The sequence below is a fragment of the Procambarus clarkii genome, chromosome 58, assembly GCF_040958095.1.
Source record: "Procambarus clarkii isolate CNS0578487 chromosome 58, FALCON_Pclarkii_2.0, whole genome shotgun sequence".
NCBI classification, from domain to species: domain Eukaryota; kingdom Metazoa; phylum Arthropoda; class Malacostraca; order Decapoda; family Cambaridae; genus Procambarus; species Procambarus clarkii.
Genome location: NC_091207.1, coordinates 34378414 through 34398712, shown reverse-complemented (window position 1 = coordinate 34398712; position 20299 = coordinate 34378414).

The window sequence follows — 20299 nt, the reverse complement described above, 5'->3', positions numbered from 1 at the left end:
AAAGGCGATACGAAAATTACATAGCGAACAAAGGCAAAGACTCATCCTACATTGCTGCACAGCCACATCAGGAGGAAAACATCTGTGAAGGAACAGGTACTGAAACTGAGGATAGGGGCAGATTCAATGCAAATGACAAAGTGTGTGAGGAACTCGATAAGAAATTCCAGGAGGTCTTCACATTAGAGCAAGGGGAAGTTCCAGAAAGAAGAGAGGGAATAAATAACCAGGCACCGCTAGATGAATTTTGGATTACTAGTGGGGAGGTAAGGAAGATTTTGCTAGATTTGGATGTGACAAAGGCTATAGGCCCAGAGGGAATATCACCATGGATACTAAAGGAAGGAGCAGAATCACTGTGCCTGCCACTCTCCATACTGTACAACAAATCACTGGTAACAGGGGAGCTGCCAAAAATTTGGAAGACGGCTAATGTAGTCCCGATATACAAAAAGGGTGATAGACAAGAGGCACTGATCTACAGGCCAATGTCCCTAACCTGCATACCATGCAAGCTGATGGAGAAGATTGTGCGAAAAAAAGCTAGTGAAGCACCTGGAGCAAAGAAATTTGCAACACAACATCAACATGGGTTCAGAGATGGCAAATCATGGCTCACAGGTTTAATGGAATTCTACGACCAGGCAACAAAAATCAGGCAAGAAAAAGAAGGGTGGGTAGACTGCGTATTTTTGGACTGCAAGAAAGCCTTTGACACAGTACCACATAAGAGACTAGTGCACAAGCTGGGGATGCAGACAGGAGTGAAAGGGAAGGTACTCCAATGGATAAGGGAGTACCTAAGCAACAGAAGACAGCGAGTCACTGTGAGGGGTGAGGTCTCAGATTGGCGAAGAGTCATTATTGAAGTCTTTAAGGGTTCAGTCTTTGGACCTATACTGTTTCTGATATATGTGAATGATCTTCCAGAGGGTATAGACTCGTTCCTCTCAATGTTTGCTGATGATGCAAAATTATGAGGAGGATTAAGTCAGAGGAAGATAGTATGAGGCTACAAGATGATCTAGACAAACTGAATGAATGGTCCAACAAATGGCTACTACAGTTCAACCCGAGCAAATGTAAGGTAATGAAACCAGGCAGTGGGAACAGGAGGCCAGAAACAGGATACCGAACGGGAGATGTCCTCCATAAAACGGACAGAGAGAAAGATCTAGGAGTTGATATCACACCAAACCTGTCTCCTGAAGCCCACATAAAAAGAATAAACGTCTGCGGCATATGCGAGCTGGCTAACATCAGAACAGCCTTCAGGAACCTGTGTAAGGAATCATTCAGAACCTTGTACATCACATATGTAAGACCAATCCTGGAGTATGCGGGCCCCAGCATGGAGTCCGTACCTTGTCAAGCACAAGACGAAGCTGGAAAAAGTTCAGAGGTATGCCACTAGGCTAGTCCCAGAACTAAGAGGCATGAGTTACGAAGAAAGGCTGCGTGCAATGCACCTAACGTCGCTAGAAGATAGGAGAGCTCGAGGAGACATGATCACTACCTACAAAATTCTAATAGGAATCCACAGGGTAGATAAAGATAATTTTTTTTTAACACGGGTGGTACTCCAACAAGGGGACACAGGTGGAAACTGAGTACCCAAATGAGCCACAGTAAGTGGGGTTATGACCTCACTTACTTTTGTAAGTGGCGTCTTAAGGGTAAAGTATAAAGTGTAGGTCTTCGTACGCAGACAACCTTGTACATTCGTACACGCTCGGAGTTCCATTTTTGCCTGAGAACACATTTCCTTAATTAATTATAATACTCTGCAGTAATTACTGAGTGTCCGGTGACACACGGGGCTCCTGCCACACCTGTATACACCTGTACGGGGCTCCTGCCACACCGGTATACACCTGTACGGGGCTCCTGCCACACCGGTATACACCTGTACGGGGCTCCTGCCACACCGGTATACACCTGTACGGGGCTCCTGCCACACCTGTATACACCTGTACGGGGCTCCTGCCACACCTGTAGACACCTGTATGGGGCTCCTGCCACACCTGTATACACCTGTACGGGGCTCCTGCCACACCGGTATACACCTGTACGGGGCTCCTGCCACACCTGTATACACCTGTACGGGGCTCCTGCCACACCTGTATACACCTGTACGGGGCTCCTGCCACACCTGTAGACACCTGTACGGGGCTCCTGCCACACCGGTATACACCTGTACGGGGCTCCTGCCACACCTGTATACACCTGTACGGGGCTCCTGCCACACCTGTAGACACCTGTACGGGGCTCCTGCCACACCTGTATACACCTGTACGGGGCTCCTGCCACACCGGTATACACCTGTACGGGGCTCCTGCCACACCTGTAGACACCTGTACGGGGCTCCTACTTCGGCTCAGGAATCTGTGCACCAGTTGATTGACAGTTGAGAGGCGGGACCAAAGAGCCGAAGCTCAACCCCCGCAAGCACAACTAGGTGAGTACAAGTATTCACCCCCCCCCCACGCACCAGGAATGCCAAAATTATGTTCAAGAATGATCAAGCATGATAGGCTTACCATACCTTGCGTTGATTCCGGGGTCAAGGTCCCCGCGGCCCGGTCTCTGGCCAGGCCCTGGTCTGGTCAACCAGGCTTTTGGACGCTGCTACTCGCAACCTGACGTATGAGTCACAACCTGGTTGATCAGTTATCCTTTGGTGGTGTTTATCCAGTTCTCTCTTGAACACTGTGAGGGGTCGGCCAGTTATGTCCCTTATGTGTAGTGGAAGCGTGTTGAACAGTCCTCGGGCCTCTGATGTTGATAGTTCTCTCTCAGAGTACCTGTTGCACCTCTGCTCTTAAACGGGGGTATTCTGCACATCCTGCCATGCCTTCTGGTCTCATGTGATGTTATTTCTGTGTGCAGGTTTGGGACCAGCCCCTCTAATATTTTCCACGTGTAAATTATTATGTATCTCTCCCGCCTGCGCTCAAGAGAATACAGATTTAGGCTCCTTAGTCGGTCCCAATAGTTTAGATGTTTTACTGAGTGGATTCTAGCAGTAAAGGATCTCTGCACGCTCTCCAGGTCAGCAATTTCTCCAGGTTGGAAAGAAGCTGTCATTATACAGCAGTACTCCACTCTAGAGAGCACAAGCGTCTTGAAGAGTATCATCACTGGTATAGCATCTCTAGCGTGAAAAGTTCTTGTTATCCGATCTGTCATTTTTCTTGCAGTTGTGACGGCTACTTTGTGTTACGATAACACAATAAAGGCTAGAACACGCACGGGAGAGACATCTCCCGTCACGCAGGGTGCAGTCGCACCTCCACTGATCTCCAGTATCATCTATTGATACTGGTAATGGCTCAAAAGGGCTATGACTTACGGGCTATTCATGCCCGTGCCACCTTTTGGGTGGCTTAATCTTTATCAGTCAAAGGCTAGAAATTACCCACACATGCATGATAGGCTGATAGTTATACATACACACATGCATGCTAGGCTGATAGTTACACATACACACATGTATGGTAGGCTACGGGTTACATATATATAGAGGCACACATCTACCGCGCCTCCATTACTCTCTCCCATATATATTTACTTGCTATTATCAATCAACATTATTGTTTAAGTTAATATCTAGACTTCAACTTCATTATAATACGTATGTTTCTGGTACATTTATCTGAAATCTGAAATGCCCCTTTTTATTTATTTTGGTTAATATGATTTTATTATATCAGGAATTTCAACTTCACATCAGGCGAGGTGAATGTTACCTCAACATTAGGCTATCTTTACTGTCTAGTGAGTGGTTTGGTCAACATTAGGCTATCTTTACTTTCTAGTGAGTGGTTTGGTCAACATTAGGCTATCTTTACTTTCTAGTGAGTGGTTTGGTCAACATTAGGCTATCTTTACTGTCTAGTGAGTGGTTTGGTCAACATTAGGCTATCTTTACTGTCTAGTGAGTCGTTTGGTCAACATTAGGCTATCTTTACTTTCTAGTGAGTGGTTTGGCCAACATTAGGCTATCTTTACTTTCTAGTGAGTGGTTGGTCAACATTAGGCTATCTTTACTGTCTAGTGAGTGGTTTGGTCAACATTAAGCTATCTTTACTGTCTAGTGAGTGGTTTGGTCAACATTAAGCTATCTTTACTGTCTAGTGTGTGGTTTGGTCAACATTAAGCTATCTTTACTGTCTAGTGTGTGGTTTGGTCAACATTAAGCTATCTTTACTGTCTAGTGTGTGGTTTGGTCAACATTAAGCTATCTTTACTGTCTAGTGAGTGGTTTGGTCAACATTAAGCTATCTTTACTGTCTAGTGAGTGGTTTGGTCAACATTAAGCTATCTTTACTGTCTAGTGAGTGGTTTGGTCAACATTAAGCTATCTTACTGTCTAGTGAGTGGTTTGGTCAACATTAGGCTATCTTTACTGTCTAGTGAGTGGTTTGGTCAACATTAAGCTATCTTTACTGTCTAGTGTGTGGTTTGGTCAACATTAAGCTATCTTTACTGTCTAGTGTGTGGTTTGGTCAACATTAAGCTATCTTTACTGTCTAGTGTGTGGTTTGGTCAACATTAAGCTATCTTTACTGTCTAGTGTGTGGTTTGGTCAACATTAAGCTATCTTTACTGTCTAGTGTGTGGTTTGGTCAACATTAGGCTATCTTTACTGTCTAGTGAGTGGTTGGTCAACATTAAGCTATCTTTACTGTCTAGTGAGTGGTTTGGTCAACATTAAGCTATCTTTACTGTCTAGTGAGTGGTTTGGTCAACATTAAGCTATCTTTACTGTCTAGTGTGTGGTTTGGTCAACATTAAGCTATCTTTACTGTCTAGTGTGTGGTTTGGTCAACATTAAGCTATCTTTACTGTCTAGTGTGTGGTTTGGTCAACATTAAGCTATCTTTACTGTCTAGTGAGTGGTTTGGTCAACATTAAGCTATCTTTACTGTCTAGTGAGTGGTTTGGTCAACATTAAGCTATCTTTACTGTCTAGTGAGTGGTTTGGTCAACATTAAGCTATCTTTACTGTCTAGTGAGTGGTTTGGTCAACATTAGGCTATCTTTACTGTCTAGTGAGTGGTTTGGTCAACATTAGGTTATCTTTACTGTCTAGTGCTAAGCCAGCACATCACAGAACCAACAAGAATGAGAGGAGAAGATGAACCAGCAATGCTTGATTTGATATTTACCCTAAATGAGTGGGATATAAGAGAAGTTAAGATGGAAGCGCCCTTGGAAATGAGTGACCACAGTGTATTGAACTTTGAGTACCTGGTAGAGCTAGGTCTTATCTCCCCCAAAAAAGAACTAGGAATCAAAAGGCTAGCATACCGAAAGGGAAATTATGAACAGATGAGAAGTTTCCTAAGTGAAATACCTTGGGACACAGACTTCAGAGATAAGTCCGTACAGGGTATGATGGACTATGTTACCCAAAAGTGTCAGGAGGCAGTAAACAGGTTCATCCCGGCCCAAAGGGAAAAATCCGAGAAGCAACAGAAGAATCCATGGTATAATAGGGCATGTATGGAAGCGAAGAAACTGAACAAAAGGGCGTGGAGGAACTTCCGGAATAACAGAATACCAGAAAGCAGAGAGAGATACCAGAGAATCAGGAATGAGTATGTCAGGGTGAGAAGAGAAGCAGAGAAAAGTTTTGAAAATGATATAGCAAACAAAGCCAAGACCGAACCAAAGCTACTGCACAGTCACATCAGAAGGAAAACAACAGTGAAAGAACAGGTATTGAAACTTAGAACAGGCGAGGACAGGTATACAGAGAATGACAGAGAGGTGTGTGAAGAACTCAACAAGAGGTTCCAGGAGGTCTTCACAATAGAACAAGGTGAGGTCACTGTGCTAGGAGAAAGGGAAGTAAACCAGGCGGCCTTGGAAGAGTTCGAAATTACGAGAGAGGAGGTCAAGAGACACCTGCTGGAGCTGGATGTTAGAAAGGCTGTTGGTCCAGATGGGATCTCACCATGGATACTGAAAGAGTGTGCAGAGGCACTTTGCTTGCCACTCTCCATAGTGTATAGTAGGTCACTGGAGACGGGAGACCTACCAGAAATATGGAAGACGGCGAATGTGGTCCCAATATACAAAAAGGGCGACAGGCAAGAGGCACTGAACTACAGGCCAGTGTCCTTGACTTGTATACCATGCAAGGTGATGGAGAAGATCGTGAGAAAAAACCTGGTAACACATCTGGAGAGAAGGGACTTCGTGACAAATCGCCAACATGGGTTCAGGGAGGGTAAATCTTGTCTTACAGGCTTGATAGAATTCTACGATCAGGTGACAAAGATTAAGCAAGAAAGAGAGGGCTGGGCGGACTGCATTTTCTTGGATTGTCGGAAAGCCTTTGACACAGTACCGCATAAGAGGCTGGTACATAAGCTGGAGAGACAGGCAGGTGTAGCTGGTAAGGTGCTCCAGTGGATAAGGGAGTATCTAAGCAATAGGAAGCAGAGAGTTACGGTGAGGGGTGAGACCTCCGATTGGCGTGAAGTCACCAGTGGAGTCCCACAGGGCTCTGTACTCGGTCCTATCTTGTTTCTGATATATGTAAACGATCTCCCAGAGGGTATCGATTCATTTCTCTCAATGTTTGCGGACGATGCTAAAATTATGAGAAAGATTAAAACAGAAGAGGACTGTTTGAGGCTTCAAGAAGACCTAGACAAGCTGAAGGAATGGTCGAACAAATGGTTGTTAGAGTTTAACCCAACCAAATGTAATGTAATGAAAATAGGTGTAGGGAGCAGGAGGCCAGATACAAGGTATCATCTGGGAGAGGAAGTTCTTCAGGAGTCCAAGAAGGAAAAAGACTTGGGGGTTGATATCACGCCAGACCTGTCTCCTGCAGCACATATCAAGCGGATAACATCAGCGGCATATGCCAGGCTGGCCAACATACGAACGACATTCAGAAACTTGTGTAAAGAATCATTCAGAACTTTGTATACCACATATGTCAGGCCAATCCTGGAGTATGCAGCCCCAGCATGGAGTCCATATCTAGTCAAGGATAAGACTAAACTGGAAAAGGTTCAAAGGTTTGCCACCAGACTAGTACCCGAGCTGAGAGGTATGAGCTACGAGGAGAGACTACAGGAATTAAACCTCACTTCGCTGGAAGAAAGAAGAGTTAGGGGGGACATGATCACCACATTCAAGATTCTGAAGGGAATTGATAGGGTAGATAAAGACAGTCTATTTAACACAAGGGGAACACGCACAAGGGGACACAGGTGGAAACTGAGTGCCCAAATGAGCCACAGAGATATTAGAAAGAACTTTTTTAGTGTTAGAGTGGTTGACAAATGGAATGCATTAGGAAGTGATGTGGTGGAGGCTGACTCCATGCACAGTTTCAAGTGTAGATATGATAGAGCCCGATAGGCTCAGGAATCTGTACACCTGTTGATTGACGGTTGAGAGGCGGGACCAAAGAGCCAGAGCTCAACCCCCGCAAACACAACTAGGTGAGTACAACTAGGTGAGTACACACACACACACACACACACACACACACACACACACACACACACACACACACACACACACACACACACACACACACACACACACACACACACACACACACACACGCACACACAGATGTGTTACCTAGTAACACATCTGGAGAGACGAGACTTCGTGACAACCCATCAACATGGGTTCAGGGAGGGTAAATCGTGCCTTACAGGCTTAATAGAATTCTACGATCAGGTGACAAAGATTAAGCAAGAAAGAGAAGGATGGGCGGACTGCATTTTTTGGACTGTCAGAAAGCCTTTGACACAGTACCCCATAAAAGGATGATGCATAAGCTGAGAAACAGGCAGGAGTAACTGGTAGGGCGCTCTTGTGGATAAGGGAGTACCTAAGCAATAGGAAGCAGAGAGTTACAGTGTGGGGTGAGACCTCAGATTGGTGTGAATTCACCAGTGGAGTCCCACAGGTCTCTGTACTCGGACCTATCCTGTTTCTGATATATGTAATACTCTCCCAGAAGGTATAGACTCATTCCTCTCAATGTTTGCTGACGACGCCAAAATCATGAAAAGACAGTTTATTTTTAATTAAATTATGTTTTTAATTAAATTATGACAGAAGACAGATGAGGACAGCTTGAGGTTTCAAGATGACCTGGACAAGCTGCAGGAATGGTCGAACAAATGGTTGTTAGAGTTTAACCCAAGCAAATGTAATGTAATGAAGATAGGGGTAGGAAGCAGGAGACCAGATACAAGGTATCATTTGGGAGACGAAATACTTCAGGAGACAGAGAGAGAGAGAAAGACCTGGGGGTTTATATTATGCCAGACCTGTCCCCTGAAGCACATATCAAGAGGATAACATCAGCGGCATATGCCAGGTTGGCTAACGTAAGAACAGCATTTAGAAACTTGTGTAAGGAATCTTTCAGAACATTATATACCACATATGTCAGACCAATCCTGGAGTATGCGGCTCCAGCATGGAGTCCATATTTAGTCAAGCATATGACTAAACTAGAAAAGGTTCAAAGGTTTGCCACCAGACTTGTACTCGAGCTGAGAGGTATGAGCTACGAGGACAGACTACGGGAATTAAACCTCACTTCGTTGGAAGACAGAAGTGTTAGGGGGGACATGATCACCACATTCAAGATTCTCAAGGGAATCGACAGGATAGATAAAGACAGTTTATTTAACACAAGGATCACACGCACTAGGGGACACAGGTGGAAACTGAGTGCCCAAATGAGCCACAGAGATATTAGAAAGATCTTTTTTAGTGTCTGAGTGGTTGACAAATGGAATGCATTAGGAAGTGATGTGGTGGAGGCTGACTCCATACACAGTTTCAAGTGTAGATATGATAGAGCCCAGTAGGCTCAGGAACCTGTACACCAGTTGATTGACGGTTGAGAGGCGGGACCAAAGAGCCAGAGCTCAACTCCCGCAAGCACAACTAGGTGAGTACACACACACACACACGCACACACACACACACACACACACACACACACACACACACACAAGGATGACAAGGATGAACTTTTCAACACTGGTGGGACGCGAACAAGGGGACACAGGTGGAAGCTGAGTACCCAAATGAGCCACAGAGACGTTAGAAAGAACTTTTTCAGTGTCAGAGTAGTTAGCAAATGGAATGCATTAGGAAGTGATGTGGTGGAGGATGACTCCATTCACAGTTTCAAATGTAGATATGATAGAGCCCAATAGGCTCAGGAATCTGTACACCAGTTGATTGACGGTTGAGAGGCGGGACCAAAGAGCCAGAGCTCAACCCCCGCAAGCACAATTAGGTGAGTACACACACACACACACACACACACACACACACACACACACACACACACACACACACACACACACACACACACACACACACACACACACACACACACACACACACACACACACCATTCCGCCCAGTTCCACCCTCCCTCCCAACCCCGAGTAGCCCCTTTTCCCGCCCACCCCCTGGTCTTCCTCCTGCCCCAAGCTGGCGCAGACACGAACTAAGTCCTCCATCCCCCACCCCAGTTCTAAGCCATCCTCCCACTGCCCCTCCTTCCCCCCCCCACCCCCACCTCCCTCATAACCCATGGCAACTACCCCACAAAAGGATGAGCCTACCCAAGCAGCTATGCCCATGGAACAACTTCCTGCACTAGTGGAGAGGGTGGGTGAAAATGAACATAGGAAAGTGAGCTTCAAGGTAATGTACTCAAACATTGATGGGATTACCAACAAAGCAAGTGAACTGGCAGAAAGGGCGCAGAAAGAAAACCCAGATGTAATAGGACTCACAGAAACAAAATTGTCAGGAGTCATAACAAACGCTCTGTTTCCAAAGGACTTTTATATAGTAAAGAAAGAGAGAGACGGGAGAGGAGGAGGAGGAGGAGTGGCTCTGCTGATAAGGAAGGACTGGAGCTTTGAAGAGATGGAAATTCCGGGCTTCGACGGATTCAGAGATTACATAACAGGAACTATGACAATGGGTGGACCTAAGATAATAGTGGCAGTCATTTACAGCCCTCCATTAAATGGCAGAAGACCCAGACATGAGTTCGACAGCAACAATATGACAACCATAATATAGACAGCAGCTTCAGTTGCTTGCAGGAGTGTATCCAGACTCTTAATCATGGGCGATTTCAACCATGGAAAGATAGACTGGGAGAATGGGGACCCACATATGGAGGTGAAGACAAATGGAGATCTAAACTTTTGGAAGAGAGTACAAGGAACTTTCTGAGCCAACATGTCAAGGGGCCCACAAGAATCAAAGGAAATGACGAACCAGCTAGACTCGACCCGATTTTCACCTTAAATGGCTCAGAAATAAGGGAAGTCAAATATGAATCCCCCATAGGAATGAGTGCCCACTGTGTATTGATATTTGAGTATCTGGTAGAAGTAGGGATAACCTATCCAAAGATGGGATTGGAAGGAAAAAGACTAAATTACCGAAGAGGAAAATATGACGAGATGAGGAATTTCCTAATGGGAATATCATGGGAAACAGAACTCAGAGAAAAGACTGTACAGGATATGATGGATTATGTCACTCAGAAGTGTCAGGAGGTTACAGACAGGTTTATCCCAGTCCAAAAAGTGAAAAATGAAAAGCAACAGAAGAATCCGTGGTTCAACCAGGAATATGCAGCAGCAAAGCAATTGAGTAAAAGAACATGGCGAAACTACAGGAACAACAGAACACCAGAGAGCAGGGAGAGATACCAGAGGGCCAGAAATGAGAACATCAGAGTGAGGAGAGAAGCAGAGAGGCAGTACGAAAATGACATCGCGAGTAAAGCTGAGATCCAACGAAAACTGCTTCACAGCCACATCAGGAGGAAAACAGCAGTGAAGGAACAAGTGATGAAACTGAGAAAAGGGGAGAACAGATACACAGAGAACGACAAAGAGGTGTGTGAAGAACTCAACAAGAGATTCCAGGAGGTCTTCACAATAGAACAAGGAGAAGTCCCTGCATTAAATGAGGAGGCAAACCGAACAACCTTGGAGGAAATTTACCTCACCAGTAATGAGGTCAAAAGGAATCAGTTGGAGCTGAATGTGTCAAAGGCTGTTGGGCCTGACGGAATCTCACCGTGGATTCTAAAAGAAGGTGCAGAAGCACTAAGTGTGCCACTCTCTATGGTGTATAACAGGTCACTGGAAACGGGAGACCTTCTGGGAAGCTGGAAGACAGCTATAGTAGTCCCAATTTACGAAAAGAGTGACAGGCAAGAGGCACTGAACTACAGTTTCCCTAACTTGTATAGCATGCAAAGTGATGGAGACGATTGTGAGGAAAAGGCTCGAAGAGCATCTGGAGGGAAACTGCTTTGTAACACACCACCAGCATGGGTTCAGAGATGGTAAATCGTGCCTCACAGGCCTAATAGAATTCTATGGCCAAGCAACACAAATTAGGCAGGAAAGAGAAGGGTGGGCAGACTGCATTATCTTGGACTGTCAGTAAGCCTTTGAGACAGTACCTCACAAAAGGCTGTTACAAAAGTTGGAGCAGCAGGCAGGAGTAAAAGGTAAGGTGCTCCAGTGGATAATGGAGTATCTAAGCAATAGGAAACAGCGAGTAACGGTGAGGGGGAGGGCGGCATCAGAGTGGCGAGATGTCACCAGCGGAGTACCATAGGGCTCTGTACTCGGACCCATCCTGTTTCTAGTATATGTAAACGACCTTCCAGAGGGTATAGACTCATTCCTCTCAATGTTTGCTGACGATGCAAAAATTATGAGAAGAATCAAAACAGATGAAGATAGACAGAGACTACAGGACGACCTGGACAAACTGGAGGAATGGTCTAGAAAATGGCTGCTAAAGTTCAACTCAGGAAAGTGTAAAGTAATAAAATTAGGCGAAGGGAGCAGAAGGCTGAACTCAGGGTACCATCTGGGAGGTGAAATCCTACAAGAGGCAAATAGAGAGAAAGATCTGGGGGTCGATATCACACCAAACCTGTCCCCAGAGGCCCACATCAAAAGGATATCATCAGCGGCATATGCTAGACTGGCCAATATAAGACCTGCCTTTGGAAACTTGTGTAAGGAATCGTTCAGGACCCTGTATACCACTTATGCAAGACCAATCCTGGAGTATGCAGCTCCAGCCTGGAGTCCATACCTAGTTAAACACAAGACGAAGTTAGAAAAGATTCAGAGGTATGCCCCCAGACTGGCCCCGGAACTGAGAGGAATGAGTTACGAGGAAAGGCTAAGGGAGCTGAACCTCACATCCCTGGAAACAGAAGAGTAAGGGGAGACATTATAACCTCTTACAAAATTCTCAAGAGAATTGACAGGATGGACAAAGACGAACTCTGTAGCGCGGGTGGAACACGAACAAGGGGGCACAGGCGGAAACTTAGTACCCAGATGAGCCACAGAGACGTTAGAAAGAATTTGTTCAGTGTCAGGGTAGTTAACAAATGGAATGCATTAAGTAGTGTTGAGGTGGAGGCAGACTCCATACACAGTTTCAAATGTAGATATGATAGAGCCCAATAGGCTCAGGAATCTGTACACCTGTTGATTGACAGTTGAGAGGCGGGACCAAAGAGCCAGAGCTCAACCCCCGCAAACACAACTAGGTGAGTACACACACACACACACACCATATATATGGTGTATACCACATATGTCAGACCAATCCTGGAGTATGCGACTCCAGCATGGAGTTCATATCTAGTGAAGCATAAGACTAAACTGGAAAAGGTTCAAAGGTTTGCCACCAGACTAGTACCCGAGCTGAGAGGTATGAGCTACGAGGAGAGACTTCGGGAATTGAACCTCACTTCGTTGGAAGACAGAAGAGTTAAGGGGGACATGATCACCAAATTCAAGATTCTCAAGGGAATCGACAGGGTTGATAAAGACAGGCAATTTAACACAAGGGGCACACACACTAGGGGACACAGGTGGAAACTGAGTGCCCAAATGAGCCACAGAGATATTAGAAAGACCTTTTTTTGTGTCAGAGTGGTTGACAAATGGAATGCATTAGGAAGTGATGTGGTGGAGGCTGACTCCATACACAGTTTCAAGTGATAGAGCCCAATAGGCTCAGGAACCTGTACACCTGTTGGTTGACGGTTGAGAGGCGGGACCAAAGAGCCAGAGCTCAACCCCCGCAAACACAACTAGGTGAGTACAACTAGGTGAGTACACACACACACACACTCAGGGTATGATGGACTATGTTACCCAAAAGTGTCAGGAGGCAGTAAACAGGTTCATCCCGGCCCAAAGGGAAAAATCCGAGAAGCAACAGAAGAATCCATGGTATAATAGGGCATGTATGGAAGCGAAGAAACTGAACAAAAGGGCGTGGAGGAACTTCCGGAATAACAGAACACCAGAAAGCAGAGAGAGATACCAGAGAATCAGGAATGAGTATGTCAGGGTGAGAAGAGAAGCAGAGAAAAGTTTTGAAAATGATATAGCAAACAAAGCCAAGACCGAACCAAAGCTACTCCACAGTCACATCAGAAGGAAAACAACAGTGAAAGAACAGGTATTGAAACTTAGACCAGGCGAGGACAGGTATACAGAGAATGACAGAGAGGTGTGTGAAGAACTCAACAAGAGGTTCCAGGAGGTCTTCACAATAGAACAAGGTGAGGTCACTGTGCTAGGAGAAAGGGAAGTAAACCAGGCGGCCTTGGAAGAGTTCGAAATTACGAGAGAGGAGGTCAAGAGACACCTGCTGGAGCTGGATGTTAGAAAGGCTGTTGGTCCAGATGGGATCTCACCATGGATACTGAAAGAGTGTGCAGAGGCACTTTGCTTGCCACTCTCCATAGTGTAAAGTAGGTCACTGGAGATGGGAGACCTACCAGAAATATGGAAGACGGCGAATGTGGTCCCAATATACAAAAAGGGCGACAGGCAAGAGGCACTGAACTACAGGCCAGTGTCCTTGACTTGTATACCATGCAAGGTGATGGAGAAGATCGTGAGAAAAAACCTGGTAACACATCTGGAGAGAAGGGACTTCGTGACAAATCGCCAACATGGGTTCAGGGAGGGTAAATCTTGCCTTACAGGCTTGATAGAATTCTACGATCAGGTGACAAAGATTAAGCAAGAAAGAGAGGGCTGGGCGGACTGCATTTTCTTGGATTGTCGGAAAGCCTTTGACACAGTACCGCATAAGAGGCTGGTACATAAGCTGGAGAGACAGGCAGGTGTAGCTGGTAAGGTGCTCCAGTGGATAAGAGAGTACCTAAGCAATAGGAAGCAGAGAGTTACGGTGAGGGGTGAGACCTCCGATTGGCGTGATGTCACCAGTGGAGTCCCACAGGGCTCTGTACTCGGTCCTATCTTGTTTCTGATATATGTCAATGATCTCCAGGAGGGTATCGATTCATTTCTCTCAATGTTTGCGGACGATGCTAAAATTATGAGAAGGATTAAAACACAAGAGGACTGTTTGAGGCTTCAAGAAGACCTAGACAAGCTGAAGAAATGGTCGAACAAATGCTTGTTAGAGTTTAACCCAACCAAATGTAATGTAATGAAGGTAGGTATAGGGAGCAGGAGGCCAAATACAAGTTATCATCTGGGAGAGGAAATTCTTCAGGAGTCAGAGAAGGAAAAAGACTTGGGGGTTGATATCACGCCAGACCTGTCTCCTGCAGCACATATCAAGAGGATAACATCAGCGGCATATGCCAGGCTGGCCAACATACGAACGGCATTCAGAAACTTGTGTAAAGAATCATTCAGAACTTTGTATACCACATATGTCAGGCCAATCCTGGAGGATGCAGCCCCAGCATGGAGTCCATATCTAGTCAAGGATAAGACTAAACTGGAAAAGGTTCAAAGGTTTGCCACCAGACTAGTACCCGAGCTGAGAGGTATGAGCTACGAGGAGAGACTACGGGAATTAAACCTCATTTCGCTGGAAGACAGAAGAGTTAGGGGGATATGATCACCACATTCAAGATTCTCAAGGGAATTGATAGGGTAGATAAAGACAGGCTATTTAACACAAGGGGCACACGCACAAGGGGACACAGGTGGAAACTGAGTGCCCAAATGAGCCACAGAGATATTAGAAAGAACTTTTTTAGTGTCAGAGTGGTTGACAAATGGAATGCATTAGGAAGTGATGTGGTGGAGGCTGACTCCATACACAGCTTCAAGTGTAGATATGATAGAGCCCAATAGGCCCAGGAACCTGTACACCTGTTGATTGACGGTTGAGAGGCGGGACCAAAGAGCCAGAGCTCAATCCCTGCAAGTACAACTAGGTGAGTACAACTAGGTGAGTACACACACACACACACACATACTCCCAGGTGAAAGAAATAACATCAGGGTGAAAGAAATTCTGCTCATTTGTTTCTGCCATCGCCTGGTATCGATCCCCAGACAGCAAGAGTCCAATAGAGAAAAAGATCTATGGGTTGATATCACACCGAACCTGTCCCCCAGAAGCCCACAAAGAAATATCAGCGGCATGTTCAAGATAGCCAAACATCAGAACTGCCTTTAGAATCTTGTGTATGGAATCAATCAGCCGGCCTTGTATACCTCTTAAGTCAGACCAGTCCTGAAGCATGAAGTATGCAGCTCCAGCTAGGAGTCCATAACTAGTTATCACAAGCCAAATGTAGAGAAGATTGAGAGGTATGCCACCAGATTAGTCCAGTACTGAAAGATATGTGTAACGAGGAAAGGCTATGGGAACTAAACCTTACGTCATTGGAAGAAAGAGGAGCAAGGGGAGACAGAGTCACCACCTAAAAGTTCTCAAAGGAAACGACATGGTGGACAAAGACAAACTATTTAGCACGGGTGGAACACGAACAGGGGACACAGGTGGAAACTAAGTACCCAAATAAGTCACAGAGAAATTAGAAAGAATTTGTTCAGTGTCAGGGTAGTTAACAACTGTAGAGCATTAACCAGAGATGTGGTTGAGGCAGACTCCATACACTGTTTTAAATGTATATATGATAGATCCCAATAGGCTCAAGAAACTGTACAACAGTCGATTGACAGTTTAGAGGCGAGACCAAAGATCCAAAGCTCAAACCCCGAAAGCACAACAAGTTGAGCACAACTAGGTAAGTATACACACACATGGTGCCTGGTTAGGGAATATCTCACCAGGCGCCACTGGAAGAGTTTGAGATTATCAGTAGGGAGCGAAGCGAAGTGAAAATGTCCAAAGAGCTGGCAAGCAGGGGTTCGAAGAACAGGGCGAAGATGTAGAAATCTTAAGCGAGGAACTGGAGACGAGGTGAAGAGGGGAGATAAAAGATCGGTGGCCCAACCACCGCGGGTAAGACTTGCAGCTGGTGTTGTGGTATGATGGTAGGGTGGAGTTCTTATGGTTGCTCGCTGATGTGTCTTGTAGGAGGCAGGGCTTCTCGTCGCGGTGTTCTTTACAGCATTTCGTCGGTGTTTTACTGTTTATTTGATTTACTCAGGCGCAGATCGTCGGCCTTCTTCTTCTTCCCAGGCTTCCTGGCCGGTCTGATGGTCTTGCTACGCGTTGACATGGTGAGGGTATCGCTGGAGGTAGTGTCCAGCAGGAAATCTTCGGTTGTGTAGGGGTGCTTCCGTGGAGGAGGTGGTGTTCCAACCGAGACGTCCTCATCCGATGAGTCGGCTGATTCAGAAGTAGAGGCGGTGGATGTTGAGGGATGAGTTCTTGCCTGTTGAGGCTTCATGGGACCTGCAGCTGATTTAGAACGTTGAGAAGGTTCGCACATGAGAGGTGGAACTGTGACAGTTGTCGATGGAGGATGCGTCTGTGTGGCTTGTGATGTGTTGCTGGAGGAGCAGCAGGCGTTGCAGCTGTTGATAGTAGATCCGTGAGCACGGCGGCGTTCACTGTGATGTCAGGGACCGGAGCCGGATCTTGAGAACTCGAGGTTGAAGTGGTGTTGGTGTAAACTTCATCAGGAACGTTGTAAGCTAGAAGACCATTTGCTGTGTAGAGAATATTTAGGATTCTTACATATTCCTGGGGGTTATTGCCAGCTATCATACTGGCAGCCGATGTTAACGCTTGAACTGTGCTGTACAGTGGATGGTTGGGGTGGGCTGGAGGTGGCGGCGGCTGGCTCGATGAGTGGCTGGTTGGTTGTGAGCTGGGCCCCCAGTGACTCGTGCTAGCATTAGCAGTTGTTTGTCCTTCCTGAAGCTCCGGGAAAATGGCGGCTTGGACGTTGAAAGTTGAAGTTGAGGTGAACAAATCCACAAGGACCGTGACGAGGATTCGAACCTGCGTCCGGGAGCATCCCAGACACTGCCTTAATCGACTGAACCTGCGTCTGGGATGCTCTCGGACGCAGGTTCGAATCCTCGTCACGGCCCTTGTGGATTTGTTCATTTGATGCATCACGTCAGTGTGATCTCTGTGTGTGATGATGTAAGGGTGAAGAGGGAGAACGGCCTATTGACATAGCTCGGGTGCAGGGGCGGGGGGGGGGGGGGATTGTGTAAAAGCCTGGTTTGTGCCTCGGAGAGGCTACGGGATCCAGTAAGTTCAGTAGAACTTCGGTTTCAACCGAAGTTGAAACCGAACTGCCTTAATCGACTGTCGTAGCTCAGTCGATTAAGGCAGTGTCTGGGATGCTCCCGGACGCAGGTTCGAATCCTCGTCACAGCCCTTGTGGATTTGTTCATATGATGCATCACGTTAGTGTGATCTCTGTGTGTGATGAAGTTGAGGTGGTCGCTGATTGGTTGGTTGTATCAGAGGTACTGGCTCCGGCAGAAGATGTGGTTTTCTCCATGTTCTTGATGACTTCCTGTCTATGAGGACAGCAAATGTATGAAGTCATTTTTTTTTATTGGAGTTAAAATTAACGTAGATATATGACCGAACCTAACCAACCCTACCTAACCTATCTTTATAGGTTAGGTTAGGTAAGGTAGCCGAAAAAGTTAGGTTAGGTTAGGTTAGGTAGGTTAGGTAGTCGAAAAACAATAGACGGAGTAGCAATGGACCCCCTCCTTAGGATTTTTATTTGCTAATTTTTATATGGGAACCATCGAAGACAAAGTCTTCAGTAGCAGACAAAAACCAACCGTATATTACCGTTATGTACATGACATATTCCTCACAGTAAAAGACTCAGACGAACTAATTGATCTAAAAAGCCATCTAGAGAGAGAGTCAGTACTCCGATTTACACATGAAAATAGTGAAAATAACAGTCTACCATTCTTGGATGTACTAATAACAAAAACCGGAACCTCTTTAAACACCAACGTATATACTAAGCCTACCAACATAGGATTATGCCTGAATGGTAGAAGTGAGTGCCCCCAAAGATACAAAGCCAGTGTTCTCAATGCTTATATTCGTCGAGCGCTTACCCACTGCTCCGAATGGAGCAACGTGAGTAGAGAGTTTGAAAGAATAACACAGGTATTGGTGAACAACGGATATAGCAACACGGAAATAAACGCTGCTATAAGAAGACACTTGGACCGATGGTATAATCCTGAATCTAGAACAGAAACCACAATACCTACAATAAAATTATATTACAAATTAACCATGCACAGTGAACATAAAAAAGAGGAAAGAATAATGAAAGAAATAATCCATAAAGGAGTAAAAAGCACTACTCCTAACCAAAACATAGACCTGATCATATTCTACAAAACCAAGAAGGCTTCCGAACTCCTTATCAAAAACAGCCCGAAGCCGACGGAGAACCCTCTACAGCAGTCAAGCGTTGTATACATGGACACTTGCCACCTCGAAGAATGTAACCTTCAATCTAAGTACATAGGTATGACGTCGACCAAGCTGACGAGGCGTTTGACATGTCATCTTCATTCCGGTGCCCCCAGGAATCACATGAGACAAGCCCATAACATCACTCTAACAAGAGAAATGTTGAACAAAAATACCTGTATAATAGACAAAACCCAAGATGCAAGAAGATTACAAATTCTTGAAGCAATTGACATAAGAATAGAGCAACCTACCATGAACACCCAAATCACGGAACTATTTACTCTACCCACCATGAGAGTAAGGACAAGACCAGAACATAACGATACCAACACAGAGGACACTGTTCAACATAAAAGGCCAATTACACCTGATTAATCTTTGTATAATAGGAGCTGCCTCATATGGGCCAATGGGCCTTCTGCAGTTACTTTTATTCTTATGTTCTTATGTGCTTCGTCCCCCATTTATCCCCTATGTATCCCCCTTGTTTTTACCTTTATCACCTGACCCCGTACAGGTATAAATCAACGAGTCCTGTAATTTCATTTCACACACACACACACACACACATATATATATATATATATATATATATATATATATATATATATATATATATATATATATATATATATCTATATATATATATATATATATATATCTATATATATATATATATATATCTATATATATATATATCTATATATATATATATATATATATATATATATATATATATATATATATATATATATATATATATGTATTATATATATATATATATATATATATATATATATATATATATATATATATATATATATAATACATATATATATATATATATATATATATATATATATATATATATATATATATATTATATATATATATATATATATATATATATATATATATATATATATATATATATATATATATATATATATATATATATATATATATATATATTATTAAATATGACCGAAAAAGTAAGATTAATAATTCTAACACGAATTTTCTCAATCTTTCGTACATTACGCTTCACTGTTGGAGGTAAATCAAAAATCACTTCTCCAAAATTCATTTTTATTTCTAGTCTGACGTGACACGGGCGCGTTTCGTAAAACTTATTACATTTTCAAAGACTTCACAAATACACAACTGATTAGAACTTGCGTTTCCCTGATTTTATATCTACATTTGAGTGAGGTGGGAAGGGTGATGTGGCATTACATTTGAGTGAGGTGGGAAGGGTGATGTGGCATTAACACAAGACAGAACACTAGGGGATATTAATCCCCTATACCCCCTATTAGACTATTTTACAGGAACTTCTTTTCCACAGCTCATAAAACAGAGGAAAGGGTCCTGAAAGATATTGTTAATAGAAACGTTATCCCTACAGACAAAAATCAGAGGATACAACTGACGATTTACTATAAAACCAGAAAAACGGCCAGCCTACTCATGAGAAACTCTCCAGACACAAAACAGAACGCTTTAAAAGAGACTAACGTCGTCTATGCCTTCAAATGCCCACTTGGGGACTGTA